The sequence below is a fragment of the Lissotriton vulgaris genome, chromosome 11 (assembly GCF_964263255.1).
Source record: "Lissotriton vulgaris chromosome 11, aLisVul1.2, whole genome shotgun sequence".
Classification (NCBI taxonomy): Eukaryota; Metazoa; Chordata; class Amphibia; order Caudata; family Salamandridae; genus Lissotriton; species Lissotriton vulgaris.
The window spans coordinates 156,558,881-156,578,139 of record NC_141699.1 but is presented as its reverse complement, the minus strand read 5'-3'; the positions used below and the strand labels follow the sequence as shown (position 1 = coordinate 156,578,139).

The 19,259-nt window shown below is 42.7% G+C and overlaps 1 protein-coding gene and 1 long non-coding RNA gene across 2 annotated transcripts in view; one reads left to right on the top strand and one right to left on the bottom strand.

Annotated features, from left to right (window-relative positions):
* Positions 1-19,259, top strand: part of LOC147679441 (P2X purinoceptor 7-like) — a 317,897-nt gene that overhangs the window by 50,899 nt on the left and 247,739 nt on the right. The window lies entirely within an intron of this gene.
* On the bottom strand, positions 16,561-17,458 carry LOC147679443 (uncharacterized). Its single transcript, XR_015300997.1, has 3 exons — positions 17,394-17,458; positions 16,765-16,859; positions 16,561-16,670 (listed from the first exon to the last, which is right to left on the bottom strand). It is a non-coding gene; the product is annotated as an uncharacterized LOC147679443 (long non-coding RNA).

Below are 19,259 nucleotides of genomic sequence, written 5' to 3'. Positions count from 1 at the left end.
GTCCCTGTCTATCGGCCTAATCCCTATGCTATGGGGGTGATAGGCTGGAGTCACTCTCCATCATTCTCCTTCTCCAGAGAGCTAGCAAAAAGACAGCCATAACATTACACCCCTTGACTCCAGTCTATTATCCACCAACTAAATGGAACTAACGTCAGTAGACGAATAATATGAAACAAAACTAACTGATCTACGAGTCTTAGTAAGTCTAAAAAATTGTAATAGGGAAGGGATACACTGAATAAAGCAGCAAATTGCTATAAGGATACAAACAGCAACAATAACCCCTCCCAAAATTTGTCGTAAAAAATGCATGTCAGGGAGCCAGTTAAAAAGCCAGTCAAAGAAACCCTGATCTATGTGTTCTCTAATTTCTGCAGTCAAGTCGTGGAGTTTATTAATATGGGATTGGATATCTTTAGAATGGTCAGATAAATTAAAACAGCATAGACCTTCAAATTCAGAGCACTCGTGCCCATGTTTCAACAACAAATAATCGATTGCAGCACGGTTTTGCAAAATAGCTCTACGTTCACCTTGGGAATCTAATAATAAATCAGATAAAACAGCAGACGTTTGATTGATTGACTTCACCATCCAGCAGGCCATTTTGCCGATTGTTTTGGCATTATAAACGGCCAATGCCGGAACACCAATAATAGAAAAAGCTAAACCAAGATATTCAGATCTAGAAAAAAGATGAACAGAGGAATCACAATCTTCATGTAATGACATAGAGTCTCGAACAATACGAGAATGGGAAGGAGGACGTGAAGAAAACATTAGCAAACTTAACCTAGTGATAGCACATGGGCCACCAGAAATATTTGCAGGAATATAGGGCCAAGATGAATTCCCGCAAGAAAAGAGCCATCCAGCTGGTAATAGCATTGAATGATAATGGCTAGTGGCTACAACCAAACTTTTACAAGTCATATTGTTTTTCACTGAAAGGCATGAATTAGGAAGTCTCTTTGAGCATAGTAAACGTTGATGAAATGAAAAAGTAGTAGCGGCTTGGAGTTTCAACCGTAGACATTCAGAGATGGCCTTAGGATTACAGGTCATAATGAAACAAAGATCACCAGGGGTAATATTAAAAGTAGTAATTCTGGAATTAAAAGGGACATCCAGGTCTGGAAGAAGAGTACATGAGGGACAAAATTCATGGGCCAAGAAGTCGCCCAGGATAACATTAGGTCGGGCATTGGATACATTAAATATATGATGCAAAGTTTCAGTAGATGCAGGGACAGCAACCAAACAGGTCGATAAAATGTCAGTGACAGACTTCATGGGGGTAAGGCAAAAATGCGGAGAGTTCGTCACTCGCTTCGCGAGTGTGATCCAAAAATTCGAAGATTTCTGCCACGCAGACCGCGCGGCTCTTATTATCCCATCACTCGGCGTCGGTGGATCCTCTCCTCTCCCGGCGTAGCAAGCCAAAAGGAGTCCAACGCCGACACATCCTGCAGCAGCAGTCCAAAGAATGATCTGAAAGAATACAAACACAGGCCTTAATCATTCTCGTAAATAACATTTATCAGCTGGGACAGCTTCCCAGTCATCTTTCCCTGGCTTCATCACCAAAACGGTGTTGTCATGACCGGTCGCAATAATATCAGCCTGTTCAGGAGGATTTTTAGGCGATTGCACCCATATTTTAGCTCCAGGAAGATCAGACGATCCGAAGCCTTTTCGTCCTCGCACAGTTAGCAACGTTGGGGCAGAGCCTTTTTTGATCTCACCACTGAAGACAGGCATAATCAGTAACTGAGCAACACGGTCAGACTTTTTGATCAGTAAATCAGTCTCACTGCTATTAAGCAAGAGAACCTTAATCTCTCCCTGATAATCACTGTCAATCACTCCTCCGAGTACTTGTACACCTTTCAGGGCCAGGCCAGATCTAGGGGCAATTAATCCAAAACTACCGGCAGGTATAGAGACACCAATGCCAGTTTCAACAATGATTCGATCTTTTCCTGGGAAGTGTGCATCATTTAATGCATGCAGGTCAAGGCCTGCGGAACCGGGGGTTGCTCTACATGGAGCCAAAGCACCGGGGGTAATTTCCCAATACGTGACAGTGGTCGCAACAGAATTAGGTTTCGCATCAACATGTGGAGGAAACAAACGCATCAAAGGAGATTCAGCATGTAACAAAGGACGATTGTTTAAAATCAATAAAGCTTGAAGTAGGACATCTCTCCACTGGCTGTAACGGTCATCAGTCAACTTGCGCAACTGTTCTTTCAACAAGCCATTCATTCTCTCAATCAGTCCTGAAGCTTGTGGATAATATGGAATATGAAACACCCAATCTATATTATTCTCTATACAGAATTCCTGCACCAATCTTCCACGAAAGTGGGATGCATTGTCTGATTGAATTTGGAATGGGACACCATAGTACAGAATAATTAACTCCAGGGTTTTAATTGTATTCACTTGGGTAGCATTCTTGCAAGGGAAAGCGACCAAAAGGCCACTATAAGTATCAACCACTGTACAAATGTATTGACAATTTCTGCTCATAGGGAGCGGACCAATATAATCAATCTGCCAAATTTGGGCGGGCAATTTACCTCGATGTAAGTGGCCTCGAACAATTTGAGGCACCTCTTTCTTTCTTGAATGCTGGCAAATGGGACAATGTAAAATGGCATCTTTAATTAAAGAAAAGGGAATATGAATTCCTCTATCAGCAGCCCACCTGTTAGTGGCTTTCTCTCCAAAATGTCCTGCTTTCTGATGGGCCCATTTCGCCAATCCCGCCAAATCAGAATCTTGCATGTCAACCACTGCCTCAGAAATTTTAGACTGTCCATCTGCAATGTTATGGAAAAATTTGTCAAGGGAGTCGATCGGAGTATGAGCATCCACGTGAAAGATTGTTACAGTACTCTGCGGAAGCAGTTCCCAAATATCTTGCCACAACTCTTTACCCCACAACTCTTTTGAATGCAATTCCCAATTATGCGAGTGCCATGTCGGCAGCCACACCGCAAGTCCATTTGCAGTGGACCAAGAATCAGTGAAAATATGACATGTACCTGGTAACTCCTGTTTCAAAACTTGGTAAACCGCATAAAGTTCAGCATATTGACTACTCTTACCGTCTCCAGTTGTACTCAACAATTTCTGTGTAATCGGGTTATAGGAAACAGCTTTCCAATGTCTTTTGTCACCAATGAACTTCGCAGAACCATCCGTAAACCACACATGTTTTCTATCCTCCGCGGACAGATCATCAAATGATTTACCCCACTTCACGGGAGACTCCTGCACTACGGGAACCGAACACTCACTTTCAGCCTCATTGGAGGGCGCCTGCGCCACTCTCTCATGTAAAACCGCCACACCTTTCGGACCCACACGTGCCCTGTCCTGAATGTACCATTTCCATTTAATCACACTAGCCTCCTGAGCATGTCCAATACGATGGGACTTCGGTGAACTCAAAACCCACTGCATGATGGGAATTTCAGGCCTCAAAATCACAGCATGGCCTAAAGTCAATTGCTCGGTATCCACCAGAGCCCAATAACAAGCAAGCAACTGTTTTTCAAAAGGAGAGTAACGCTCACCAGCCTCTGGCAACTTTTTGGTCCAAAAACCTAATGGCACTTTTTGTCTGCCCTGCTTTTGCCACAAACTCCAATTGGCATACAGACCTTCCACGGACACATTCAAATCCACATCACCATCACTCACGGGCCACAAATCCAAAGCATACTGAATAGCTTCTTTAGCCAAATTAAAAGCAGTCTGTTGAGGTTCGCCCCATTCAAACGCATTCTTTTTACGAGTGACTCGATACAAAGGAGCCAAAATCTGACTCAAATGGGGAATATGCTGACGCCAAAATCCAAACAATCCGATAAAGGATTGCGCTTCTTTCCTATTTCTGGGAACAGCAAAATCAAGTATTTTTCGTTTAACCTGTGGAATCACCTCTCTGTGACCCTCATGCCAATTAATTCCTAGAAATCTTACAGCTTGGGATGGAGTTTGTAATTTGTCAGGATTAATTTCCCAACCTTTTGCTCGCAAACAATCAATAATTTGATCTAAATGGGACTGTACCTGGTCTTGCGTTTCACCTTGAATCAAGATGTCATCAATATAATGACAAATCTGAACTTGTGGAATCGTGGGCACTTCAGACAAATGTTCCGCCACCAGCCGGTGACAGATCGTAGGACTATGTACATAGCCTTGAGGAAGACTCCGGAACGTCATTTGACGTCCATTCCATGTAAAACTGAATTGCTCCTGGCATTCGGGGGCAATCGGAATTGAAAAGAATGCATTAGCAATATCAATAGAAGCATACCACGTACCTGGGTGCTTTTGAATTCTTTCAATCAGTGTAACAATGTCAGGCACTGCAACAGTCAATTTAGGTGTATGTTTGTTCAATTCTCGATAATCAACAGTCATGCGCCAAGAGTTGTCACTTTTGCGCACGGGCCAAACAGGATTATTCCAAGCAGATGTGACCGGAGTAATGACTCCCGCGTCAACCAAATCCTGAATCGTAGCTGTAATTTCTTCATGACCACCCGGGATGCGATATTGTTTCTGAGAAATCACTTTCGTCGCTAAAGGGATCTTAATAGGTGGCATGCATAAACGGCCAACCCGTACGGGTCTGGTCGAAATGTACTGTCTAGTACCAAATTGATAGTAACCATCATCCAAATGCAAAGCCATACCTTTCAAAATGTCAATTCCAATAATGTATTCCAAAAGTGGCACAACCAACACAGAGTATTCTCTACGAGGAATCCTACCAATTTTAATTTCAAGTGCAGTTTGAACTGCGGGTGTTTCTTTACCACCCAGACCGGTAATTGTGAAAGACTGTCCATGAAATTTTCTCGACTTACCATGAATTAAAGTGGCCTCCGCCCCAGTATCAACTAACGCTCGGGCCCTTTGGATATTACGATGTTTCCAAAAAATCTCAATATCTACATAGGGTCTGTAATCTCTGTGGGCCCACCTGCGTACCGGAGCTTGACCTATTTCCTAGTCATTTTTCCTGCGTTCCGTCAACCAAGACAGATCAGGGTAAATATTTTCAGTTTTCTTGGGTATCAGAATTTCTTGTTCATATCCGTCTCCAGTACGAAACGGATTAGTATCAGATTCAAAAAGTTGTGAGTTACGGTCAGAGAGTCTGTTACGATCCTCCCTCTTTCGTACGTCAGGGGAATAACTCCTTGCATCTCTACGTCTGCTAGAGCCACGATCATCTCCTCCCCTCTCACGATCATCCTCTCTCCCCCTCCCCTCATTACGACGGGGGGGAACCACCACGTTCATGGCGCCGATCATCACGGCGATCAGAATTCACACGTCGCCTCTCATCACCACTGTCATCCGAACCACGATCATACTCATTCTTTCGCACACGACGGGCACCTTCCTTTCGATCCAAACCACGCTTACGAAACATATCCCATAGGACATTATTAGGCTCGCCATCAATGTCTTCCCTTTTGACACCATCAGAAATGAGAGCAAAAAACATGTCACGTCTAGAGAACTTATAGTCCCCACCAGTACAACCCTCAGGTCGGGATTGTCTTTCAGGTTTAAACCATTCACCCAGCTCACCAAGCTGACGAACAGACTCGAGCACAGCAGACAAAGGATTGCCAGTTTGGTTAATCAACAATGTCATCATAACCTGCTTGTAAGCAACAGGAGAAGTACGTATAATGCGATTACGCACAGAAGATGTTAAAAGACCATCCAATAATTTGTCAGCAGTACTAAGGAAAATACACGTTTTCATAACTTCTTCCTTTAAACGTTGTGACGCATCGCGCAGAGTATACCACGGCTTTTCATCAGAGGGCCAATCAGACTCAGTTGGATATTTATGATTACAGCCATCAGACGCAAGCTGGAGCAAAGAAGTCTGGGCATTACCATTATAATTCCAAAAATGGTCCTGAATAGTAGAATCAGAACTCAAAGAGCAAAACCGTAAACAATCAACAGCATCGAGCATAATACCGGCAGCGCCAAGCTCATAAAGACGCACCATCCAGGTAAGCAAGGTCTCACCAGGCCGTTGTTTAAATCGTTGCAGGATGTCACTAATCTCCTGCTGAGTAAAATCTTCAATACAGTCAAGAGCTATACCACCCGGATTACCAGGGGCTTGTTGTAATTTCCGTCGAAAGATCGGGTGAGCAGAAACTGCGGGAAGAGCTTCCGAGGAAGCCCGCATCTTAGATTTAACAGAACAATCAGGGCAAGCTACGTCATCCACACGGGAAGAACGAGCACGGTCACAATCGGGAATTGAATCAATGCATGAAGCAGATTTACAGTCACGTCCGGAGCGAGAAGACTCGCGCTTGTCACCCTCCTCTGCCGAGGAGTCAGAAGTATGAGAATCCCAGATATTACCGTCCCACTCATCGGGGTTCCAATCCATTCCAGCTTTCGCTACAACCATACGCACTTTGCGCGTAGATACACGACCACGACGATGTTTATACTTATATCGTGCAATACGGACTGCAGCTCTTTCAGCAATAGTTTGATATGTCTCAAGTTTGTCGGCAAGCAATTTATTTTGACAACGCAACAGAGTATGTGCATTTTGTAATTCAATACACTGGCCTTCCATATCTTTAAACTGCTTCTGTAGCTGAACAAACTTCTCATGCAACATTCTGTACGCATTAAGAACAATCCACCCTCTGCGTCCTAAAATAGGAAGCTCATCACCCTTCACTACTGGCGCTTTCTGCAAGCACGACACCACATCGGCAGGCTCCGCCTGCTCCAAGCATGAAGACCAATTTTCACTCAAACCAGTAGAATCAGCCCACTCACGTGCCAAGGCCTCGTAAGGGGTACATTCCCAGCCGGGAATCTGAATCGGTAATTTGAAAACTGACGATGATTTTTTCGCAAACATAATGATACACAAAAAATATATATACACAATTATAAACAAAATTTTATACGTACAAGCCGAGCGCAAACCAACAAGATGAAAACAACACAATGCACACAGGCTTCGTAAACAGTTCGTGACGCCAGATGTAATGGCTGGATTTTCTGTTTAGATGGAATCAGCCCCCAGGGGCCCCTGTAACCCAGTCAAAACGTACTCACCTTCCCTTCTTAGATCATATTCACAATAAGTAGATATACAGATAAATATACAGGTTGCACCTAAGAATGGGGAATGACAATATACATATACAGATTTTCTACAATATCTTATTCACATCAGTTGGCCTCGCGGTCACCCCGACCCAGACCGTTCTACCCTAGGGCAGATCTGACACACAATCTGGTGCGTCTACACACGGGCCTGCAGAACCCAATGCTCCCTTTTCCAAACCGTTCGCGATCCTGCGAAACCTACACACTAGTTCAACCACCTAGTGCTCTCATTTACTCAAGCCACAATCCTGTGGGTATCAACACTGGTTCGACCCCCCAGTGCTCTCATTAACGCCGCATATCAACGACGACCACATTCCTATGAACACCTATATATATATATATTGGGATATTATCTCAGCTGTCTACTCGGAATGAAACTACAATAATGACTTTGAATATGGGTCCAGATTGTATAGTGTACTCGCTGCTTTTGGCATCAAAGGTTCACTCACTCCCTATTTATGTGATCACCACTTACCTGATTGGGATTACTCATCCATTCATGTGCCTGACATTCACCTAGGAGTATCGTTTACCAAGATTGAACATAAGCACCAGGTACACGGTAATTCTATATGCATTAGGATATTTATTAACAATAGACATAAATCACATTACTATGCAACATTACATTTGCAAAGGGAATAAAAGATAAAGATTAGAGTGCACATACTACAGGAATTGGTCGGATATCACCTGGTTACTGGGAAATCGGGACTCGGCAGTCATCTAGGCTCCTGTCTCGTCTCTGGGTCCTGGCTCGCCTTGCAGTCACCCTCAGCCGTCACAAGTACACGTCTGCACCGCTAGGCTCAACCTCGTCTGCTCTCCCTCAGGACCTCGGAACCTTGCTGTTTATTAACTACCGTCTCTCTCTCTCTGTATTTAGTGCGCTCCGCGCCACTTCTCGTTCAGTCTATCTCAGAGAGTTTCGGACTTAAATCTTTCTCCGACTTCAAAGATGGCGACTTGTCCACCATGAAAATGAATAATGGCAGAGATGCTAACGGCTAGATGCCGCCTACGAACTAACTGACAAAAAGACTAACACCTTCGCTAATATCAAAGCCCGTTCCTTCATGGAAATTCACGGCCAGTAACCTGCCGCCCACCAAATTCTTGTACCTCCCCGTACCAAGGACACTTTCCCAGCCGGCCGGCCTGAAGTTGTGTCTTCGGAGTGGAGAAAAATACATTCCTTCGATAAGGGTCAGCCTGAACCGGTTCTCTCCAAGCGAACAACAGCTTAAAACTAAAACATCACACTTGACCTAGAAAGCCTTCTCGAGCTACCAGGCAGAAAGCAAAATGGAGTCTGTCTCGTTTAAGGCCTACGGAGCCCATAATATGCATAGCTCCATGAAAAACAGATCGGCATGTTAGCAAATGAGTGAATCATGACTAATACTTATATATCTAACCCCTCACTTAAATTCATAAGCCTTACTCTAAGGGAAGTAACACGCAAATGCCTTTATATATGTATGACAGGGTCCCTGTCTATCGGCCTAATCCCTATGCTATGGGGGTGATAGGCTGGAGTCACTCTCCATCATTCTCCTTCTCCAGAGAGCTAGCAAAAAGACAGCCATAACAGTGTGTTATGGAGTTTGTGTTATGCGTGTCACATGATCTGATTTCATACATGGTCATTGATTGGGGAGAAGCAGTGGTATCTTACGGATGTGTCTGTGCTGAACTACCCAGAGTAGCCCAGCTCTCTTGTGAGTTGGTGCTTTCGGATTTTTGTGTAGCTTCTCCGTTTTTTTTAAGCAATCACATCTGAAGGTGAAGTATTTGCCGTCTGCACTACCTTTGTCCTGCATTTGTTTGAGATGGAGTAAGCCACTGCATATTTCCAGAATCTTACCAGGTGCTAGATTTGCCTAGATTTTTAAATGGAAGTAATTTACAAAGGGGAGAACTGGCTTGGCGCCAACAGTCTGGCTTCGGGTGCGGTGTCGGCCCGGCCCGCGAAGCTCCTTCTCTGAGTGGGTCCTGCACTTGGACTAAGGCCCTTCTTGAAGACATGCACATATCACTCAGGCCGCACCCATAGCTGCACAGATGCTCCTCGGTGCAGGTGCGCCCACCTCCAGCAGACATGTGTGTCCTCTGGAGCACTGAAACGACTGCGGCAGGTGCACGTGCACTCCCCACCCCGACCCCGGTGGAGCCTGGCTGCCCTCTAGGGAAGCTGCGGGGGGGGTCCACTGTGACAACTAGCGCCAAGCCCCCGGCCAATATCCGCTTTACCATTACCACTCAGAGTGCAAGCTTCCGCATAGATGCGATATCGAGACTTTTTCAAGGTGAGCATAAAACAGGTTAACAATCCCACTTCCAGCTTGCGCCCCGAATATCCACAAATATATTACAACAGTAAAAATAATCATAACATAACTTGCTTTTTTAGGTGCTCGCAGATTTTGCTGTTTCCTAAGAACTGTTAGCAATTTCAGTGAATGGCTATTATTTTACCTCTCAAAAAGGAGTGATTTGCATTTATGCAAAATGTATATGTCCCAGCTTTTAGCAGCGCCTCAGTCATTGTAGATGTAGGAAATGGGGCACAGGTTAATACAGTCGTTTACACAGGATCACACACGTTTGTAAAGGGGGAAAATGTCCTGACTGAATGGAGTGCCCCATACCACCCAGTGGGGTCTAGATACTATGATTAGCAAAGTGCACTTTCTGCTTGAAATCGTGCACTGCATGCCACGCGCACTAGGCCGTATAAATGAACGAATATACCAGTTTACTGTTGCAAACGGTTAGAGAACCAGGCAGGTGCTTCAGTGCACCGTGTGCCTCTATGTATTAGTGTGTCTGTCTCAAGGGGTGCGTGTGTTTCTCAGCGTTTGCATGCATGTGTGCCCATTCGTAGTGTGGTTTATATGTATGTCTGTATGCGGGGTCAACAGGGTGTAAAAGACATTGTCATTTACAACGCCATTACTTGATAAATGCTTCACGAAGGGAAAAAATACCCAACATTTTCAATGCCAATAGCTCAAAACAAAGTCATTGCGAGACCAATTGCATTGTAAAGGCTTGTGGTATAATGCACTCCAGCCACAAGGGAGTGGACTACTGTACCAAGTGGAAGACAGACATACAACCACATTCTGAATCTAGGTAGGGGTGCTTGTCCCGAGAGGGGAAGCCACAACACTCTTTGAGTAGCTGTGCGCTCTACAAATCCCTCATTCATTTATTCATGTGGACTACATACTGTGATATAGTGTTCTTTAAAGAGCCGGGTCTTCAGCTCTATCCTAACTGGCCTTCAAGGACTTGTATTGCTAGATTTCAAGTTCTGAAAGCAGACCAGTGGCTTGGCTAGGATGGTGCAACTGGTGCCAGTGCACTAGTGCATTCAAGGGGTCAGAGGTCCTCAAGTCTTCGGATTTTTGGGGAAATTTACCTTAACTGAGAAGGACGACCATGCTTGACATATTTATTGATTTTTGTCTGATGTGACTTCAAGTTTGTTTGCTCAGAAACAGGTTGTGTTCGGTGCAGGTCCCCCATTTTAATTTCACTTTTCAGCACACAAGCACGTTAAAAAAAAAAAAAGCCTCCACATCCTGTCTGAGGCCTGTGCACTTTTTACCTTTTACAGTTTCTTGAATTGGCTTCTCTGAAACATTTGTTGACCCCTGCATTAGATGTTGTTAGGAGGTAGCGGAGTTGATGGTTATTTCCCACATCATTTAAATTTCTACTGAGGAATGTATTCGTGACATCGCAGCGAGTGCATCAGTGAAGTAGTTGAGTTGTTTACGTTCTCTTCTGTTTGAGACGACGTCAGCCCCTCACCATTTTGCTGCTGGTTTATGCAGGTCTGTATGTGATTTAAATGTTTTTAGGTTATTGATGGTGGTCTGTCTGCGCTTTTCCGGGTTGCTGTGATGCTGTTTTGCATTGATTGGGCCCAGCACCTGTCTGTTGCCTTTAGAACATTCAGCGTGCAGAGGTCTGTCACGTGCAGCGCGCGCAGGGCTGTGAGTCTGCAGTCTCCGGGAGTGATTTTCCTATCTGGCACACACACTGAGCTGAATTGCCTCGAGGTGAGGTGAGGTGAAGGCGTGCTTCTGCTTGCAAGCACCAACATTGTTTTCACAGCAGAGCCCTGCAAACCTCTTACACTAGCATCAGTGTACATCAGGCTGTTGGGGGTATCACTGTTACATCTTGAGTCTTTTGTCCCCCCATTGGTCTGTCCTCAGTGCTCCACCAGGTTGTATTGCTCATGCCATCTAACGTGTTTCCTTCCACCTTTGGGACATTTCACTGCAAACGTTTGCCTTTTAGTCTTGCCTTGGTTAGATTTGGCTACCACAGAATAATGCAAAGCTGGTTTGTGGTTTATCCAGAGTATTTTACTTGGAAGATGACATCTTAGTATTTGCAAAATCTGAGGTGGAACATGATGAACAGTTGGAGATGGTTTTGTATGTTTTGCTACAAAGTAGGATCGCGTCAAAGCCGAGAAGTTAAAACTAAAAGTAGACGCTGTTACTTATTTGGTCATGTCACCCTGTGAAAAACAAATTTGTAGCGTTCAGGATGTTGCAGGGCCAGGTAGTAAGGATGAGTCAAGATCTTTCCTGAGTGGCCGAATTTTATTCCAAATATGTAAGGATGTTTTCTGATAAAACTAAACATATGCATGGATTGTTGAAGAAGGGTAATACATTTGGTTACAATTATTGACCCAGATGAGTAGTGCTTGTATTGTTGAAAACTATAATGACATTTTATTTAAAAAAATAAAAGATAGGTAATCAATGTGTATGGTGTCAGAAAATCCTGTCTGAATTTGAGAATATTAAATGTGAGATCAAGGAAGCATCACCTCTAGGCATGTTTGACATTAAGAACAAGACTATACTAAAAACCACTGCAGGGACCACTGGTCTTTCGCCCTCATGCGTCTTACACAGCAACTGATACTAAACCAGCATTGGCATACCCAATAGGTCTCGCCTTTGGTACCTTATAAGTGTTTAGCCATGCAACAGTTGATGTTGTAGATCCAAGGATATTGTGCTGCATAACTAAATACTTATAAGGTCCCATAAGCGCGACCTATTGGCTATGCCAATGCTTGTTTGTTTCGCTGCAGCTAGCCTGTAGGTGTTAAAGGTACAATAGCAATTATTTAATTCTTTAGAACATATGATATTACTATGATGAAATTATATTTTAAATGCCAGCTTATTTTCCTTGTCAATGATCTTGATAATTACTTGCTCGATTCACAATACTACAGTGTTGTTGTTTGATTACCCTGTAGTGCGAGGACTCGGTTGTGCAGTCTGCAGAGTGCACTATGATAATCTTTACTGGAATCAACGGCTGTACCATAATGTTGACATACTCTTTAGAATTACTGTCAGACTGTGGTTACACTAGAGCATCCTGTGCATGACTGTGGCATGTCCCAACCAAAAACAACACACCAATACCAACTAGACTCGTGCAGCGTTTTACAGAGCAACCATTCAGGAAGCAGAAGCAGCCAGCACCACCCCGCCTACTGCACAAAGACTGTGGGAGACTAATCAGAAACCAAAGATGGGTCAACACCCCACAGATCCTTTGAATGTGTAACAACACTCCCAGATGGAATGACCTGGCTAGAGCAACCAATTTGCTGGATACGGATTGACCATGAGCACTTCCATATGCAAGTGGCCAACCAGCGAAGTCAACAGCTAAGTGAACAAACTAGGTTAGTCTTAAGTCTTAAGGCTGAAGGGCAACACAGTGAACTGATGATGATTGACAGGAACTGCAAACCAGACAAATGTTGGTGCGGTTTTCAACTAGGTACATGGCGATAAGCAACCTCCGGAACATTAAAAGTCAGGAGCGCAGGAGGACTCATCATCTATATCAGCTGTTGTAAGATCTCCACTGTGATCTACATGCTATGAATCCACAAAACCATTCTTTTCAGACCTAGTGGGAACCTGCTTGTGACCTTTAGAACAATCGGATCTGGACTAGAGCATTCTTCTGCATCTGATTCAAAATCTCCCCCACCAGGGCACAGCGCTTGCCTCAAGACTTTGACCAAGGAGTGGGCACCAGTCCAGACCCCACCAGAGAAGAGCTGAACATCTGTAGGCGCACTGAACCTAAGGATTGTTCATAGAAAGTCTGAAGATATCCCCGTAACAAAACCCAAAGGAATGAGAAGCTATAATAAGAACTGCTGCTGTTTCTTGAAGTTGAACAGGAAAGTGTGTTTTGGCAGCAATCCCACCAGAGAACCTACAGGGCTGGCCACACAAATTGGAAGTTTCCCCAGACTGATGACCAGAGGATCAATGAGTAGCAGACCCAGATTTATACTTTCTATGGAACAGGAATGTATATTTCTGTTCTTCAATTCCTTTGACACCATCTCTTTTAGCTCAGCATGTGCAGCAGGAGGTGTCCTGGCTCACATCTGCGTGTCACTCACAAACCCAATCATTTCACCTAGTAGCCACCATACACCACCTGTGAAGGCTGCAACACGAATATCCTCCCATATCCACCAGCTCCTGCAGGCAGGAAATACCTACCTTTTTGAGGCAAGACTGGCTTGACTCACTCCTTTGACTTTTAGCAGGAATGTACACCATTATTGGGGTTAGCCTCATCCCACTCACACTCAGACAGGGTAGTTGTATGACAATCATGTCTATTTTCCAGGGCCACCTCCACCACCTGAGCAGCCATAGCTTAGAAAACTGGCTGAGATTTAGAAAAACTATCCTGATGGGCTGTGGCAGGTGGCCTTTGCCAGTGCCACATTGGGGAGGGAGACTGAACAGGGAACCGAAGCCTGCTATAGCCTCCAAATGTGCAGTGTCAATTCAGACATCCATTGTTGCCCTGTCATTTCTTTGAATGGCCTCAGCTCTCAACAGGCGGGGTGTGTAGCAGAAAGAGTGATATCAGAGATTTACTCCACGCAGACTCTAACACCATGCCTGATCTTCCAAGCAGTGCAGTGTCACCTTGCCTGACCTTGCCTCTCAAGGTTCACAAGCCATGGACGAAATCCAGTGCTTAATTTGAGCCGGTGCTTTCCGGTGCTGAGCACCGACACTTAATTGGTTTCCGGTGCTCGGCACCGGCACCTAATTGTTAACACCACACTTAGGGTAGTCTGCCACAAGGTGGCGCTGCTCATGTAATTTAGAAATGAGCAGTATAACAGTTGTTCGGGAAAACAATGTGCATTAAAAAATTGCTCCTACCTGCCTCCCCAGCGGTTCCTTTGGCTTTGGGGACCGTGAATAATCTGAACCGTCGCATTTAAATGCGAGAGAGATGGTTAGTAGTTGTTTTGGCAGTGATGACAGGGGCGATGAGTGGTGCAAGCTGCTGTGGCCTCCTGGTCCGAGCCTTGGCACTTCATATTTTACAAATTAAGCACTGACGAAATCCACAGCAAAGAGTCACAGGCAGTGAAAGTCGATTGAGACTGTCAACTATCCTTATAGGTGCCAAGGCACAGCTAGCTTTATTTCCTGCAGACAAATGTCTGCAACAGGTCTGTGAGGAGATTAATAAAAATGTGCAACTCCTCTCCTGGATGGACATGGTCTGTGAAACGAGCTACACCGGCCCGGGAGTTGGACTCCGCGGGAAAAGACTTGTTTACAAAGCCAGGAGCTTCGAGGGTTTGTTGGTGAGGCAGCATGCCTCAGTCTGTCAGTAAAGTAAGGAGAAATTGTTGAGAAAAGAATTTAGTGAGGGTAGCAAAAAGACAAACAAACAATGGTCCTGGGCAAAACCTTTTTACAGGAACAGATTTGCATGTTCCACGTGAGGAAAATAATATTGAATGAGAGAGATGAGTTCCTGATCTTTTCTCACTTAGAACCCCTGTTTACTTGGCCAATCACATGTAGAGGATGTGCTGCCCATGAAAATAACACATTTAATTGGCTCAACACAAGAAGGTAAATGAAATGAGCCGAATCGCCCGCACCAGTAAATAAGAGACATTTATTTTACCTTGATGACAAAGCAAAAACAAAGTCCAAAAAAAGGAATGATCATATTACACTGGGACAGATGATAACACGAATAGGTGTCCCACCTACATAGTAGGGTGGCAGAGAGACTCCCATAATATATCTAATAATTAATTGAGTTTCTCTCAAACATCGAAGCAAATACTTTGTACAGTACCTCAAACTGAGATACGAACTTCCGAACCATTTAAGCCTATCTCCATATACTGTAAATAAATGAGGAGAAATAAAGTGTCAACAACGTATTTTTTTTAGTACACTTGAATCACGGACACTCCACAACCTCACTTGCACCACACCGGAGTTGAGGCTGGAATACTTGGGACGACAGATATGATGGAAGAGAATGCTGCGGCTTCACGGAGCCGTGTTGGCAGCTTGACTGCTAGCCATGATATTAGCACAACAAATTTATTGGAAGGTTCCCCTGGTTGTTTTCACAGGGAGGGGGAGAACAGTGCAAAATAAGAGACCCTGTGGTTTGTTATTACTAAATGAGGTCAGAAATACTGACTAAAACAAGACGTGTGGGGGCGAGTTGGTCTGTGGGAAGTCCTAATTTGTCAATTAAATTGTAGTGGCAAATGAATATATAGAACACTTTTCTTACTGTATACCCAAATATTATAAAATAAACAAATGCACCAAAGATATAAGAAATTTATGTAAAAAACATAGTTTATTATAATACCTCCCTTAAGGGTTACAATCTAAATTATTAAAATGCATTAAAATAAATCTTTCACATAGTGAAAAATCTGTGATAAAAAAGTCGAAAGAAAGAGTCGACGCGGCGTTTCGGTGTTCGTTTACAATAGTCACACCTTCATCAGGACATTTTAACATTTGATTTGTAATCTAAAAAATTAAAAGACAGTGTTTTAGGTATCTTGTAATTAGGCAGATATACAGAAATACATACATAGTGTTTCTTTTTCTTTTTAGTGTTCATTTTGCCCTATGGACTCCTAGACCTGTTCCTCTGTGGGGACCACCCTTAGTGCCCTCCCTTATACACTTTTGTATGCTTATCATGAAACCTATTTTTAATTAATTGGATAAATAAACGGGGGTAGTTGGATTGAAGACTATGTCTTCAAAATTAAGAAAAGTTTTATAAACAAATACCTGAATTTTTGAAGCTTTTATTTAAATTTAAAAGACTTCTAGAACAACTGGAAACTTGTATACATCTGTTTCTTATGATCATGTGGTACCTTGATAAGGGGAGAAGAATTTCCACAGTTATCTATCTGGTATACCAAGGTATCCGATGATTTATACTATATTTCATTCATGATTGTTTTACCTGTGATAAGGCAACTACGTAAAGTAGTTAGACACGGAGGAGCCACCGTAATTCACTCTCAGGTCAGTTTCAAAAGGGCTCAGGATCCCTTCGTCAATTCGGAATCGCTGTATATAGAATAGGACACATTGTATAATAGTCTCTTCCTGGGATTAAGCCATCATTGTAGAGTCTAAATTATATTATAAATCCCCCACTTACCGAGTTTATGTATTCATTTTTATGCGGCCGATGTGATTAATTGATCACTTGTCTGGTGCCTTGAATTCTAAAAATGCTTCTTGATTTTCTTAAGCCTGTTAAAGTGAATAGAATACACAGTGATGAATGTGCTAGTTCTAATAGTTATTTAATACGTTTTTGCTGGCACATATTACTGTGAATATACAGAAGCTTGTTTAAAAAAAGCTCGGTCAGCATTCATCTTCGTAGATGGGCAGTTATAACTTATGAAGTATAGGACATACTTAAACACATTAGAGTCCATGCCTTTCTTAACTTTTTAGATTTTTTAGAACGCGAGACACAGTCGATCGCCATGAGGTCAGTTACTGGTGATGTTATTGAGCATGCTTTGCGGTCCCTTTCTAGGGGGTAGGCTCTAGAGATTGACGCAGTAACTACTAGTAAGAATTCTACAGATGTTTACAGTGTATTCTAGGCCATGCGGGATAATTACCACAATACTTATCAATGCGGTCGAGCTTCTAAAGTGAATCTCGCTATTTCTATGCAAAATACCCTAACTATAAGTTAGCGCAAAGTCAGAACTCAACCTGACATTAGTATTACGGCGTCAAGATGCTCCTGTCTAGTTAGGGCTCACATACCTTTGTAGATTGATTCGGCCTCCCTGCTCCTTCGTGTTCAAGTCCTCCGGGGAAGTAGTAACCGAAATTCGGAACCAGCATTTATGCTGACTCTTCCATTTGTGACCCGGAAGTAGATGTTTAGTAATTAATATCATTTTCATAAGTTTTATATTTTTTTAGGATTGCATTGCTCTATCTGCCCCTTACCGTGTATAGGGTTCTTGGCTATATAATTTAGTAAAAGTTTTGATTTTTATACTTTCCGATCATTCAAGGATCGTCTTGCGACCCGGAAGACGCTGATGATATTAGAGTTATATTTTGAAGACTGATGTTTATTTCCTAATTGTTTATTTTCTATTTGTATATTATTCTTCTTGAGGTACCCGAAGGGGCACATATTTAGTTTTTTCTTGAATACGGACTGCACAATTTTGTTCGATTTCCGAGTCCCGATCCGACTTTGGCGGCCATGTTGGATTGGGGAGGTTTGAACCTTACTTGTATCTAAACTCGACAAATATTCAGTTCCGTTTTCTTCCTATAAAATTCATCAGCTTTATGTTTGTATTAACCCATCTCATGTTGATCTTCACCATATTCTCATTATTCTAGAAATGATGATGACACATTTTGTTAAGAAATCCTTAAAAAAAATGTTTTTCGATTTTTGTATACATACAATTATGCCTATTATAAATAAGATTTCTGGCAAAATCAATTTAATTAGACACAAAGATGTTTGTGCAAAACATATAAAGATACATTGCCCTATCTTCAACCGGGTATGGCTTAAAGGTGTTAACATGGTGATTAGGTATAACATTCCATGGTTGTTGTATAAATCACATCCTTTCCCTATATACTGGCACAATACATTAATGATAACCGTTACAGGGTTACATCCTGGAGTGAGAAAACAGTATATAAAATATGCACAATCGTCATGTCCTAAAGTCATTACAACATTCATCTAGTGTCGAAAATACTTGATTCAACTAATATAAAGGATACTGTTTACATCTATGTTCATGGTACAACCTAAATACAGATTTATGAACCCCATTGAGTTGAAGCAATTGCATGTCTTACAGGATCAGTCTTTCCCATTCCTCTTTGTTGTTTAAGCCACTCCTAAAGGTGTTAAAGAGGGACATATAAAATTGCTCTCTCTTTTTTCTCTTTATCTGAATGTCGCCTCCTCTTGGGTTATGCTGCATTACTTCTATGCCACACCATTTTAAGTCCTCAATCTTATGATTGTGGGACAGCCAATGTTCCACTAGTGGCGCTGTTTTCTTTTTGGTTCTAATGGCTGACTTGTGCTCTGTGATCCGCGTTTTAATTTCTCTAGATGTTCGCCAATGTAAGCCTTGTTACATGGACAGAGTACAAAGTAGACTACATTTTTAGTTCTACAATTTATAAAACTTTTTATTCTGTGTATGATACTGTTATGCTCAATAGTATTCACCTTCATTAGTGTTTCACAGTTAGTGCACATATTGCAACGGAAGTTGCCAACAGGTAAGGGCCTTTTATCAATAGTTTGTTGGTTTTCAGTTTTATCTTCCCTAAACGTGTGGACTAAGCAGTTTCTCACAGTTTTATTTCTTCTAAAACTGAACATAGGTTTTGGGATTTTTGTGTCACTTTTGTCGTTTAAGAGTGACCAATTTCTATTGATTATGTTTTTTACTTTATTGCTAGCTACACTAAAGTTTGTGACGAATATCAATCTATCATTTGAGATTTCTGTTTGTTTGGGTTCGTTTGAAAACAAGGAGTCTCTGTTGTAATGTTTAGCTCGCTTGTAAGCTTTTCTGATTAGGTGTTTTAGATAACCTCGCTCTTTCAGTTTTTGTGATAAAACGTCCGCATGTC